The sequence below is a fragment of the Camelus dromedarius genome, chromosome 17 (assembly GCF_036321535.1).
Source record: "Camelus dromedarius isolate mCamDro1 chromosome 17, mCamDro1.pat, whole genome shotgun sequence".
Taxonomy (NCBI): domain Eukaryota; kingdom Metazoa; phylum Chordata; class Mammalia; order Artiodactyla; family Camelidae; genus Camelus; species Camelus dromedarius.
The window spans coordinates 7772738-7787112 of NC_087452.1; the positions used below are offsets into that span (position 1 = coordinate 7772738).

At 41.5% G+C, this 14375-nt stretch overlaps 1 protein-coding gene across 21 annotated transcripts in view; it reads right to left on the reverse strand.

Annotated features, from left to right (window-relative positions):
- Window positions 1-14375, reverse strand: part of GRM7 (glutamate metabotropic receptor 7) — a 770235-nt gene that overhangs the window by 210807 nt on the left and 545053 nt on the right. The gene's annotated exons all lie outside the window — the stretch shown is intronic.

Genomic DNA, 14375 nt, shown 5'->3' on the forward strand with positions numbered 1-14375 from the left:
CCACATAATGGATTAGTGCCTCTGTAAGAAGAGGATGTGACACAGGCCTCTCTCTCTGACATCCTCATGCCACATGAAGGTGGCCACTTGCAAGCCAGGAAGAGAGCTCTCACTAGGCAGCGAATGGGCCAGCTCCTTGACCTTGGACTTGACAGCTTCCGTTTCTGTTGCTCAAGTCACCTATTTATGACATTCTGTTATGGCAGCCTAAGTCAACAAATGCCGGTCTCCAACATTATTCAGGCACAAAATGGCTGATCCCTGGTTAATCTAGAAATGATCCAAATTTTGCTTCCTTGGTAACTTGGAGTTAAGTATGACCTCTGTGGCCTCTATTTCTTCTGCTCCAGTTACTCAGGAGTAAATGAACGCCGTTCTCTGAGTTGGATATTGAAGTTAACATCGAAGCCCTATGTAACAACAAAGGTTCTAGACGCAGGCTGTGTTATAGATGAGCATACTGATTTTCAGAAGGAATATAATGGCTCAGTTATAATAAACCAGTTTTACTAAAGCAAGTAAACACACTTAAGCTCTCCTGAGAAGCCATCTGGTTTCATGAAGAGTAGTACATTTACAGTGAGAAAAAAATGGGTAGAAATTTTCACTGTCATTTTCTGGCTGAGCAAGTCACTTAGTTTCTCTGGACCTCAGTTTCCTCAAATGCAAATTGGGTTGAGAATAATGTCTCCTTAGCAAAGTGCCTGTGAATATTTAATTAAGTGAGTTAATAGAGGGAAAAATGCTCAAAATTATTACATGAATGAGAGTTACAAATGAACATTTTTTTCCAAATGATTTTTTTTAAAAGGACTAACGTTAAAAATAGCTAAATCTTAACATTAATCAGATGTCTAGTTTTCACTATTGAAAATTCAGGACTTATTTCATTAACCCATGTTTAGAAGTATTCCAGGAAGCTTGTTTTCCTTTTATGATAACCATCTTACTCATTTCAACTTGGGTGACCATTATTTTAAATTCCCCTGGCTTCTCAGAGTTTGATGGGCTGATGTTAGGCTTTTAGCCAAAACATAAGCTGCAAGAAACCAGAGCTGGAAGCTGCCATATTCTAATTTTGATGTTTGAAAAATCCAGCTGGTTCAGGGATATCTTTCTTAGCATTTGAATATCACTGAGTTAACGGCTTAGTGACAGGAGCGAGGTAAAACCAGGAGAAGCAGAGTTGCAGACGGAATCTTTCGAAGGGAGAGAGGAAAGAACACTGTGGCCGGCCCCTTTTTAGATGCCTGTTTGAAGCTGACCGTGCCTGAAAGACCTAAGGTGACAGGGAGGCCTCCAGCTACGCCAGGCAGAATGAGGAAGCCTTTCCCGTGATGCTGTCTGACGTGCTTTACACAGGAGCCATCAAACGGCATTAACTTGGAGCTCCCTCCCTTCTGGGTTGGCCTAGTCTGGATCCCCTAAACTCTTAGAATGCTACCAAGGCCTTCGTCGCAAAGGACACTGAGGCCCTTATGGAGAAAGGGTCACATCACGGCTATTCTCTCTTGGGTCTTAGCTGTGAGGGTCACCAGCCTGTGGCGACCACAGTTGGGCCACAGTTCAGATCTCACCTCTGTCACTCATCAGCTGGGAACTTGACTCAAAATCTGGCGATAAAAGAAGGTCTGAACTATTGGACCCTTATGAAGATGAATTAGGATAATCCACGCAAAGTGTGAGTGCCTGGACCATCTGAGCCCTATAAAGAACCAGCACCTAGTACCAAGAAGTAAGAACTACTGTTTAAACAATCATATCAAACATTCATCATTTTAGGCAAGTAACGTTTATTCTTCAATTCATCAAGATTTATTAATGTTTACTAACTATGTGTAAAAAGCAAGGACAAAGCCAATGTCTGGGAAATTAAAACAAAACAAACAAACAAGAACAACAAAACACTTCTGGGCTTCCACCCTGAAGTTTTACCAACAGGAAAGGAAACAGCACGGCTGGGGTCCCAGCGTGATTTACGCAGCCCTTACTAGCCCACTGTCTCCTGACTCATCATGTCCTGTGACTGTGATGCCAAGGCAGACACAGAGTCACAGAGCTGCCATAACTCCGCTTGCAAAAGGAACCGTGGACAGATCTGTGTACTCCAGGGAGGCTGGCAACCGAGAGATAGATATTCTAGGTAGTGGGTCATGGAGGAGGTCTACCAGAGAGGTGCCTCCCAGAAACCTGGAATCAAGGTTCCTCCCCCAAAAACATCTGCCAGATTCCTACAGAGAGTCACAAAGTCATCTCAATGCAAATAACAAGGGGCTAAGTCTAACAGGATTGGATTAAACTCAAGTGAAAAAAGTGTTGAAATCCGTGTCACTAAGAAGGATCATGGGAGCAGAGAACCAGTCAAATTGCTGAGGCGAATGTAGGCAACACCCATCAAAGAACGCGCCAAGTGCCTCGCAGGTACACATCCGGATCCTGGGACAGACCCATCAACTGCCAGTGACTTGACGCGATCCAGCCTCCAGTGCTTCAGCTCACGCCCCTGCCCTCACCGGGTAACTTGGGTAATCTGGCTTCCCCTGCAATTATTTTAGGAATCAACTGTGTAGTGGCCACATGAACCTGAATGAAGCTGCTCTTGACAGTTCCATTTCTCTTTACAAATGAGTGAAATTATCATCTAATATTTACATCAGCCTCATGCAAGAGCCACTGCCCTCTAGTTAATGCAAGAGACCTCCAGCCCTAGTTCAGTGAGATCTGGGATGTGAGAAAGCCTGAGGTTAGAGCTTTTGGAGGCTGAGGATCTAACCCTTTTTTGTGCCTAAGTCATCATGACTCCCTGTGAGTCCTCCAGGGCATGAGGTGTGGTTCCTTTGCTACATCCTAATACACTGTGAAAGTTCTCCTTCACAATTTTTCATAAAGCCTACCCATCAGAGTTAGGTAATGCTCTAGTTTCCCTTTGGATACTAGTTTGTTAAAAATATTATTAAGTTTTGATATTGTAGTTTTATTTTCCCATTTAATGCCTTAAAATTACAGGCAAAGAGCTAGGACAGTGGTTCTCAAAGGGATGATTTTCACATATCCCTACCCCAGCCCCCGCCCAGGGACATCTGACAATGTCTGGAGACATATTTGTTGTCACAAATACGGAGGAGAGGGATTACTGGCATCTAGTGAGTAAAGGCTAGAGATGCTGCCACACCTCCTGCAATGCATGGGACAGCCCCCGTCACCCCCACCTCCCAAGCACACATAACAAGGATCTAGCTCAAGATGTCCCTGGTCCCAAAGTCGAGAACCCATGAGTCACCTCCTACGATGCATGGGACAGCCCCGTTCCGCCCACCTCCCAAACACAAATAAAGAAGAATCTTGCTCGAGATGTCCATGGCCCTAAAGTTGAGAACCCATGAAGAGAAAATGTGTTTCTTTTTCCCTCTCCAAGGCTGCACTTGTGTTTCAGAAAAACAGAACCTAACAACTCTTGAGCACTTCACAAGGGTAGTAGTGCTTTCACATACACTTTTAAGTCTCACAAAGCTCTTTGAGATATTTACCAGTATCCTCACTTTACACACGGGGAGACTGAGGGTCCGAAAGGCTGAAGAACTTGCCTGAGATCACGTAACAACAAAATTCAAACCCGGACCTATTCCATACACTAGATATCCTCTGTGAACTGAGATTCCTAATTTGAATTCAGGGGGAAAAAATCCAGCTAACTCCCAAACATTAATTAAGTTTTAGGGGTATGAAAATCTGAGCGAAGTTTCACTGCAAAGGACTCTGGAGAATCAGATCAAGTGCTTGTCTTAGGGAAGTATTAAACTGAGCTGCACAGTAGGAGAAGGGTCACATTGCCACTTTCAATCATGGTTCATACTTGAGCAAAGTCAGGCTCGCCCTGGACATAGATAGTATCATGCAAAGATTTATGTTAATTATTAAATTCTACAAATGAGATGGCCCAAGAGTTCTCACAGAGGAGTCCTGGGAGCAGTGCCCAAGAGCTTCAGGGAACTGTCTGAGAAATCAATCATCCTCACAGTCATGGATACGTGGAGTGGATGCTGGGTACAGCCATCTCAACCGAGGCCCGTTTGATGAGAAAACAGCTTGGCTCTTTTCAGAGCCAACATCTGGGTTTCACCACTTAGTAAACTCAGGGCTGATCATTTTCCTTTGACCAAGATTCTCAAAACTCAGCTTTCATCAGCATGACCTGGAGAGTTTCTTAAAGATGCAGGCATTTGGGGGTCCTGCCCCAGGGCTTCTAATTCATAGGAATCTGCAATACTAACAAGCACTTCAGGTAGTTCTGTGCAAAAAGTCCTTATAATTACTGCCTTAAGCCAACTTGTAGTGAGCGTTGTCACCCAGAGCTAGCCTCTATCTCCAACCTCTTATTTTTGCCCTTCCTTGGGATTTTTCAATAGGATAATGGTATATTTGCGTATATAATGTACTCCAATGATTTTTTTTTCAAAAAAAAAAAAAGTGGTGGGGAGACAAGAAGATAATTAAAAAAAAAATAGTATTAGAAGCCGCCATCTGTGAGTTCTAACTATATAAACAGAGCTTTCTCTAGAAGCTTCGTTTGCATTACCTCAATACTCACCCCAGACACTATCACTACCCCCATCGCACAGCTGAGGAAACAGATTCAGGCAGACGCTTAAGGTGCACAGTTACTAGTGAAGGGCTGAGTTTAGCTCTTTAGTAAAACAACATATTGCTGGGGCCAGTTGAAAGATAAGATAAACATGCAAATAAATCTAGACAGGAAGGATGAAGTGTAGTAAAAGGAAAAAAAATAAAAAGGTACCTCCTTTGCCCTGGAAGTGCAGAGAAGCAAAAGAGAACACCCAAGGCAGGGACTGGGTGAGCGGAGGTGGCCTTGAGGCTGCGACTGGAGGGCTGAGTTCAGTCTTAACAGGCTCAGTAATGCAAGAAGTATTTTGAGTTTGTTGTTTTTTTTTTTTTTTTTTTTTTTTTTTTGGAAGGAAGCATCATGGATTCAGGGTCTGTAGGCATCTATTCCACTATTGTTGAGGAAGACACAGCCCAGGAAGCAGCAGACGTTGGCTGAGGTAAGTGAGCCCTGGGTCTGTAAAACAACTGTAACTTGGTAGCCATCGGGGGAGGCAGGGGTGGTAGCTGCTTTTAATACATGTGGTAATAACTATTCTGAGCACTCACTCCTTCCACTCTCTTCCAGGAGAAAGGTGGGAACGTGCAAATTCATGATACCACGGGCGGCTTGGTCCTAATGGAAACACCATTTTGCACACTTTATAGGTAATGCGTTTTCTGTGCAACAACCACCTTAAGCTGAATTCTCTAATGCCTTTCCTGCAACACTCGAAGGAACTGAAAGCAATTCCCTACTCCCTGGACTCATTTATTTTCTCCAGGTACTGCCTGGCAGCCATCTGTAACTGTAAACAATAGTTCCATTTGGGACAATTAAAACTGATTTTCTATTATGCTAAGAACATTTAATTAGCATTCCGGCCTCAGCCACACTGATGAATTTTTTAAACACGGTGATCACATCTACTGTCTGGGAGGGAGAAGGACAGTCCCAGAGTCCAGACCGGCCAATTACATCAATCATCCCCTACCCCATCTCTTCTCCATCCTCCCTAAGGTAATGTCTACCTTAGCCTCTCCTCCTCAAAGCAGCAGGTGTCCGGGGCCTCTTCCAAATGGGCTCTGCTTGGCTAAAAACATTTTCCTCAGCATCAACTAAGGGCTTTTTAACGAGAAATTGACCTCATTTCATATCCTTGACTTGATGGAACAATACCCACCAACAATCCCGCACCAGCCCCTCAAATTCCCAAGACACTTCAGCTCAAAACATAAAACAAAAGGAAAAAGATAAATACCACCCTCCCCCATAACCACTTCCTCCAAAAAACATTCTCCAAAAAAAAAAAAAAAAAAAAAAAACCAAAACAAAAAAAACACCTCTTCCTCTGGAACCTAGAAATAAGGAAGATAAAGGTAGAGTCAAAGCACATTCATGTCAAGGCCATGGGAAAATGCAAATATTTTACACCACTATATGCAAGACACACACACAGAGGTTCCTTCTAACTATTGCACATGGGCTCCACAGAAGTCGCCTTTTTTTCCAGAGGAACTTTGACCAACACATTGGATGGTAGCTACCAACCTCTATCTTACTATCCCACTTAACTTTTTAAATAAAACTGAATTTCACATTTTTCAGGCTTGGAAATTAACTACAACACCTATTCTGCTTAACATGAACCCCCCACAAGGGACAGAAGTCAGATGTTTTTTGCACTGAAACCTGTTGCTCATAAGCCTTTCCAAGGTCACTGATTGATGCTTTTTAATTCCATGGCAGTAACTCCTGAAGGTGGAGGTTGGACCCACAATGAGGTAGGATGCCAAGGAATCCCGTGCTCCGGTCACCTCTTTGGACAAGAGATGATTCCTCTGAAATTTCTTTTAGAAATCTCTAGCTTAGCTCCATTCAGAGGTGACTGAAAGCAGTTCTGAAACATGGTTGGAAAAAATAAAAATAAATCTTTAAAAATAAAGTCTGGTGCTTTCCCCAGCACTCCGCTGCTGTGATACAAGGCAGTGCATCGCTGGGTATGATCAGTCTGAGCAGAATGCAGCTGAAGGGATGGAAGTCGACACTTGTGATGAATGGGAACACACTCTGTAAAGAAGAGTCCACTCAATCTTAATGACAAGAGGTCACAGTGTCAGGTGTGGACCCACCACTGCTCAGTTGCCTCTGAATGTGACCAGGTAGCAAACAGCTTTTGTTTATCTTTGGAAGGAGACAGGAACAGGCTCAGCTATGATTTCTGCTTGGCATCTACTCTTTTTGCTAAGTCTCTAGATGATGGAGATATTAATCAAGGTTCGCTCCACCTCATCCCTAACAGTCAAGGATGGTGTGTGTATCTGAAGCCACACTATTCAGGTTCCCTTTTTCTGGAATTTGAGATCTGAGCTGAATAAGGATGAGGGTGAACAGATCCACTTTGATGGTGGCATCCCAAGTGACGGTCTCTTCCTTTCAGCTACCTAGATTCCCTAAGTTCTGGTTGCCCAACCTGGATTCTACGAGTTAACTAAAGGATCAGCAAACTTCTTTTGTAAAGGACCAGGTAGTGAATGTTTTAAGCTTTGCTGGCCACATGGTCTCAATCACCACTACTCCACTTGCTCTCCTATTGTGATGCAAACGTAGCCAGAGAAAATCCATAAACAAAGAGGCATGACCATGTTCCCGCAAAACTTTACATAGGGACCTACAAATTTGAATTGCACGTCATTTTCATATGTCATAAAATATTGTCTTGTTCTGATTTTTTTCAATGATGTGCAAATGTAAAAACTATCCTTAGCTTGTGGGTTGTACAAAAACAGGCAGCAGGAGAGACTTGACATGACCCTGAACTCCCCCTGAGCTAAGGCATCTCCCTTCTGGTAACTTCCTTTATTTTACCTAATCTAATCGGAGTCAGTCTCTGATACCTGCAGGGGAAGGTGTCTGATCATGATGTGCGTTGAATTCCTTTGTATCTAAGGGGCATTGGCCGCAAGGTTCCCCAGTGAATACTATTCAGTTCCTTATTTGTTCATGCATGCATTCAATCTGTGTGAAGCCCCTTTTCTGCTCCAGGTAGCGAATGCAGCAGGTACTGAGAATATAGCCATTATTTAGGTCAACACCATCCTGCCTTCCTGAGGGAGCCTTTTACATAACAGGCCTGGATAATCCTGATGAGGAACAAAGGCCAGAATATCAATTAGCACAGGACACTCTCTGGGGAGTTTGGATGTTCAAAAGGCATGTTCAGAGAGGGAAACAAAATTACAAAGTCCAAGATAAGAAGAGAGGGACAGGTTCTTAAATGATACTTCTAGGAATTTTAAAAAGGTAAGGTCTACCAAATGGAGAACGTGACACTCTAGACAGAAAAAAGAGAAATAAGCAATCCAGGTCTCAAAAATCTCATATAAATGAGATGCATTTGATTTAAGACATGTTTATTAATTTTAAAAAGAGATAATAAATGTTAGAGACACAAAGGGTTACTTTCCTAGTTCTCCAGGTGTGGACAGAATCACATACAAGAAAATGATCGTGTCTAGCACACTTCTCCCAACTTAGGTTTGGGAGAGTCTTCTTAATATTAAAGACAATCTCTCCAGCTGAAACTTTAAGCCTAGCCTCCACTTGTCACATACTCAGAGGAAAAGAACTGTGGTTGCCTTTTTCATCAAGCCTTCCTAAAGTGCTATTAAAGAAAGACTGCCACGGGGGTGACCTTAAGACCGTCATTCTCTGGGCTTAATTAACTTGGGTGAATACACTTGTTCCCAGATGGATTGGAGTCAAAGTCCAATATGAAGTGGCTTATGAGAGCACAGGCTGGATCCTCCTCATATGGAACAGAGAGGTCCCAAGCACTGCCCCTCTCAGCCTGGGTGCGCCAACGCAGGTATCCTGTCCCGTGGAGGGGGTGCTGGGCGTGGAGCAAGAGCTCAATAAATGCACGGCAAATAATATTCCGAGCTGACTCCAATATGATATTATGGCTACCTTCCCAAGGTTTGTTGTTTTTTTTTTTTAAATAAATTCTTAACTTCTGGTTTCATTCTCCTCTCCTTTAATTCTTTCAGAGGAAATGCCGTATGAAACACTTTTCCCCAAACAACTTTTCAATTCACTAAAATGAAAACGGACCAAACATAGATGGCTAAGAATACTCTTCAAAATACATTCCCATCTCACCATGGTAATGCTCACTGACAAAAGTAAATAACTACAAGAAAATCAATTATGAGTATTTAGTGGGTCATAGACAAATTGACCCCTTTTTATAATTATATATATGCATACATACACATCTGTGTTTGTATGTAAACATATATACAAATATATAAATTATACACTAATGTTCATTACTGTATAAATATTTGTTAAACATATTTTTTTCATGTTCACATTTGAATATAAGGATAAAACACCAAAGTACTACTTAAAGAAATATAACTTCATGGATCAGATTTGTGTTCTCTCTCCAGTATCTCAACTGTTATTTATCACTCCCTAGTTTAACCCTCACTTTCTTTATATATTTCCCGTATCATAAATGTGATTTCTACTTCTATTGCTGTTTGATCAAAGGCTTGCCCACATCTTCTGGTTTTGACAGGCTCACAACAGCTATATCCCTCAGCAACTCCATTCACTGGATTGACTAGGATTAATTACTTGACTTTTTACTTAATTAAGTATATGAAATTAACAATGAATTTAGAATATGAAAACAAATGTATGTATATATATGCATGACTGGGACATTATGCTGTACACCAGAAATTGACACACTGTAACTGACCAAACTTCAATTAAAAAAGAAAAAAAATTAAAACAATAGATTATCTGAAAAGGAAACAATGCAGGCCAGAACTTTTTTAGCATCTAGACGTTCAAAATATCACTGTAGTTTTTAATACTCTTGGTAAGAATATAATACATACGGTCTTTTTCTGCTCTCAGATACTACAAATCTATTACTGGAATGAGGATCTGGGAAGGGGAATGATTGCTCAGATTAAAAATCTAGGGGCTATTACCAGAAGAATGGAAATAGGTGTTGAACAAGCAAATGCTAAACAGGAATTATATCTCTTTTCTAACCTGAGACATAAATATGTTAGAAATCCTGCCTTGTTCAAAATAAAACTGAACCCTACATTATATAATATGAATTTGTTAAAAGAGAAATGAAACATACAAAAGCCTGAAGATAAGCACTATTTTCAAGAATCGGAACAACTAGAACAATCTGGTGCTTTCTTGGTTGTGATTATCAAGTAATAAGCAATCCAGGTTTACTCCATCTGAGTATCTAAAGTTAGTGGAAACAGTTTTGCGATCAGACTACGCATTAAGAGAGGACATGGCCTCAGCTTTTATCTGCTTATAGGTTAATTTGCTTCAATTAGCTTGCACACTTTATCAGAACCATAGTAATCCCTCTAGTCTGACAAAACTCTGGAGTACACCAAGTGTTTTCCCGGAAGCAGCTTTCCCTAGTGGTTCTCTCTCAGGACTTGGATTCCTATCTGTTCATACTTCCCTATATGGAAATAAAAATTCTGTACGTGTCCAAACACAAAAGATGGAGGTGGTGTTTACTGACCCCAACAGCTGTGTCCTGGCCAGGTGCTCCCTGCTGAGCCCTCTACTGTTGTTCCTGCTTCCAAGTCCTCAAGACTGGACTGTTTCCTGCCTGTTTCTCAGCCTGGTTCTCCAACCTCACAAGAGAAAATGCCATTTAATCCCTTTTACTTAAATTACCCAGTCAATTTCTGCTGCTTACGATAAAATGTTCCTCTCAGAGAAAACATTTATTCAACTAATGTTTTTGTTTGTTTGTTCGTTTGTTTTTAAATACCCACAATCTGTCTGGAGCTTGTGATTCAATGATGGGCAAACATCAGGTCTCTGCTCATAGGAGCTCATATCCTAGAGTAGGGGTCTGGGGAGGGTGGTGTGTGCCTTCGGATATGGTGATGGAGTGGCTCTCTTGGGTAATTATAGAGCTCAGATCATACTGCAGAGAAAGAGGCAGCCAATCCACACAGAGGGAAGAATGAGACCAAAGACAGGAGAAAAGAATGTGGCAATTTCCACGAGAGTGGTTGAAGCCTCTGATCCAGCCAATGGGCCCTGGTGTCTCCCTCTCTGCCCTTCTAATCACCTGGGGCTGGAAAATCCCTGTGGGCAACCCTATTTCAAAAACTGGAATCTCCTTTCTCTACAATTATTTTAACACACACTTTGATGTTTTCTCAACTTGTTTCATACCTTTGAGGCTTGTTTCTCAAATAAAATTATAACCCCTTTGAGAGCTGGGGAGATATTAGACACTTTGTTTATAACCCCACACATTATCAGACATGGTAGGTATCCCATAAAAATGTAACAATTGATATGCCGAGTGCCCATCAAGAACAGATTACTGTGAGTCTGTCACCACGTGCGGCAATGATGCTGTAAAGATGTTTGCAGCCTTTCTCTCCATGGGTTGCTTTATCTCTGCATTCATTAACTAAACCAATTAGGATAGAGATTCTTTATATATCCAATCTAGCCTGAAAAAGCTGACAGTTCAATTGGATTCATCAGCTAAGTCCCTAAAGTTACAAGGTCTTAGAATAAGCAATTGACTTCAGAGGCTTTAGCAAACAATGACAAACACACAGACCCTTCCAATCCGTGCTAACATAGAGAAATAATCATCTTTAATACACTGTCCTAGCACCACATACAGAAGGTGTAGGCAAGCTATTACGAGGTGGGAGAATCCCTCTGCAGTAGATGATTAAAAGATAATGTTTCCAGGACAACTGATTTAAAAAAAAGAAAAAAAAGAGGAATAATCACCAGAGGTATGCCAAATGGTGGTAAGTGATTTGTCTGGAATGATTCTGGAAATCAAAAGAACTCAGACTGCATTTGAAGTAACATGCAGGGCTGTCTCACGCAAATGCTGGAAAATACTTTTTTTTCTCCTGGTGGGGAGGGCACAGTAGAGGAAAGTGAGGGAGATGAACATTATCTGGTCTCTATCTTTTTGGGGGGAATTCTTCATTTGTTAATGAATTTCAGAATTCCTTACACTGTTCCTTTTTGTCAAAAATATTGATATGGGAGAATTATTTGTCTCTAGGAAAGCAATCATGCCATCCAGCTTGATTTTCTCCTGCCCTGCTTTCTAGACACTTTCTCTGTGACAGGAATAGTAATACCCCACAGAACTAATTACACACCATCAGTTATTACTAAGTCTATGGTGTATACGGGCCAAGAAGCAGGCAGGAATTTAAACTGAGGATCACAAGTACCCTGAATGGAAACCATCTAGTGACATGGACTCTCAGAGTTTCATCTGTAAAAGGGGATTTATCACACTTTAAGGGTTGCCTTGGGATTCAAACGGATGTTGATGAATATTAAAACAACCACCACCACAACAAAAAGATCTTGTGTCTTGCGTTTATTATAACCAATGTTCTCACCTACTTGGGTAGCAGCAGCTATTTACTGAGCCACAGAGAAGCATTTTCCTGGATAAATACCAACATACCACATATTCCCTCTGAGCCTCTCAGGACACAGAACATCTTGTGAGACAGAGAGAACAGGGACCTCTTCAATAGGGCCAATGAAAAGCACTCAGCCACGCACACACATCCACAAAAAACCTAAGAATTAATAGTTGCCCGGATTTTTTCTTTGAATCATGCATTTTGGTTTGATGGTTGACTTTCTTTTGTTTTACAGCTACAAGAAACCAAAAGTTGATCTACTCCAATGTCTCATTTTAATGTCAAGAAACTGAGACCGAGAGAGAGGAAAAGACTTGATTAGCACCTAATGTACACCTGCCTAGTGCTGAAAATCAACTAGAAGAAGCTGTTCAATTCTGTGATTTTTTAAGAGTAATGTCTTCAAATAAGAATATATCTGTCGACTGAAAAAATGCACAACCTAGAAGTTGAGAGTTACGTTTTATTCGGCAGACTTTCTGAGAACACAAGCCCAGGAGGCAGCCTCTCAGGTGGCTCTAAGAGACTGCTCCAAAGAGGCAAGGGACGAGCCAGGATATATGGGTTTTTGCAACAAAGACCAGGTAGTCTGAACATCCAAAGGTTAGTGTTAATTAAAGACAATCAGATACCCCAAGTTAAGGAATTTAGTGCTTTTCTCTGTACGGGAAGATGCAAAAGTCTGGGCTCACTGAAATCATCCCTTTGATGTGCACCTTAGCTGTCTAGGGCCAGTGTCCTGTTCTTTCCCATCCTGACTCTCCTGAGGGGGCACTACTGGGTGTGGCTGCAGTGGCTGATGTCTTGATGGTGGCACCACTGGAGGTGGCTGCAATGTGAGAGCATAATGGCTGTAACACCTATTTACTGATATGGCAGTGATATTTTTCATTCACAGACTCAACTGAGAATGACCAAGATGATGAATGGCCTGGACATAATTTCTTAGAAGATAACAGAGGTTATCAGTATATGATTTATTGATTGTCTATTGGGGAAAGTAACTGGGCTAAGGGTTTTAATACATTTTCACTCTTGACTCTCTACAATGATGTGGGATGTGAGATACATTTCAAACTGCACAGAGAAAAGACAATGAGGCTTAGCGAGGTGACGCTAAGTATGTAGCACAGCCAGAATTTATGTCCACTTTTCTTTGACTCCGAAAACAAGTGCTATTCGTCCATCAAATGAGGCAACAGGTCCCACTGGACAGAAAGCTCAATGCACACTGCCTGTGATGCCCATGTTACCCTTCTGTTCTGTGATCACACTGCAACAGGACCTCGGGTTTCTGACAGCCAGTTTCAAGCTCTTTCCAACCATTCACTTTCATTTCATTGTATACTGCCTGGCACATAATATATCCTCAATAACTCTCTGTCCAAGGAAAAATTGCCAAAAAATGTTAAAATCATTCAGATATTAAAAAATAGCATTTCTACAGAGGAAATAGTTGTAACAAGGGTACATCATGCAGGATGTACTCTACTAGGTAGCTTTGCGTAATAGATAAGAAGTCAGGGGCTTACTTGAATTTCAGTATAGTCAGCCACAAGCTGTGTGACTTTCAGTACATTATTTAACCTCTCTGAATCAGTTGTCCATCTATCATATAGAAGGATAAAGGGTAGCAACCACAGATGGCTATTGTGGATTAACTGATATGATCAAACAGTAAAGTCTGACACAAGCAGTCAATACATGGCAGCCTTGATCAATGCTCTGACCAGCTACGCCGATGATGGTGGTTTCCAGCATGAATACAGCAAAGCAGAAGCTTTCTTACAAAGCAGAAGCTGTCAGTGTTCCTCAAGAATTTCAGAAGCATCTGCATTTCTGATTTTAATAAGGATTTCCAAAATCCACTTTAGTGCCTTGTTCAAAAGGGTAAGTTTTAATGAATTATTCTAATCATTTTTATCAAGGGCAAAGTCCTCTCTAAGACTCCAAAACAGAGATAATGATCTTATATACTTTACAGGCTTGTTTTAGAATTGAGTTAATGAATGACATGTGCTTAGGCCATGCCTGACACATCTTACATGCTTAATAATAATTAAAAACAGTCAGCACTACTAAGGCCCTAACACGCGAAGTGCAACGTGTGTGGGGTTTTCTCCACATCCCTAAGCAGTGCTCTGACACTTAGCGGGGTGTCCCATGACCCAATTCTGACACTACCCACCTGGAGGTACCATCAGATCACACACGTTAAGGGCTCAGTCCTGCAAAACTGTCCCCCACCCCAACTTCAGATGCCAGTTTTAAGTTCTGGTACTTCT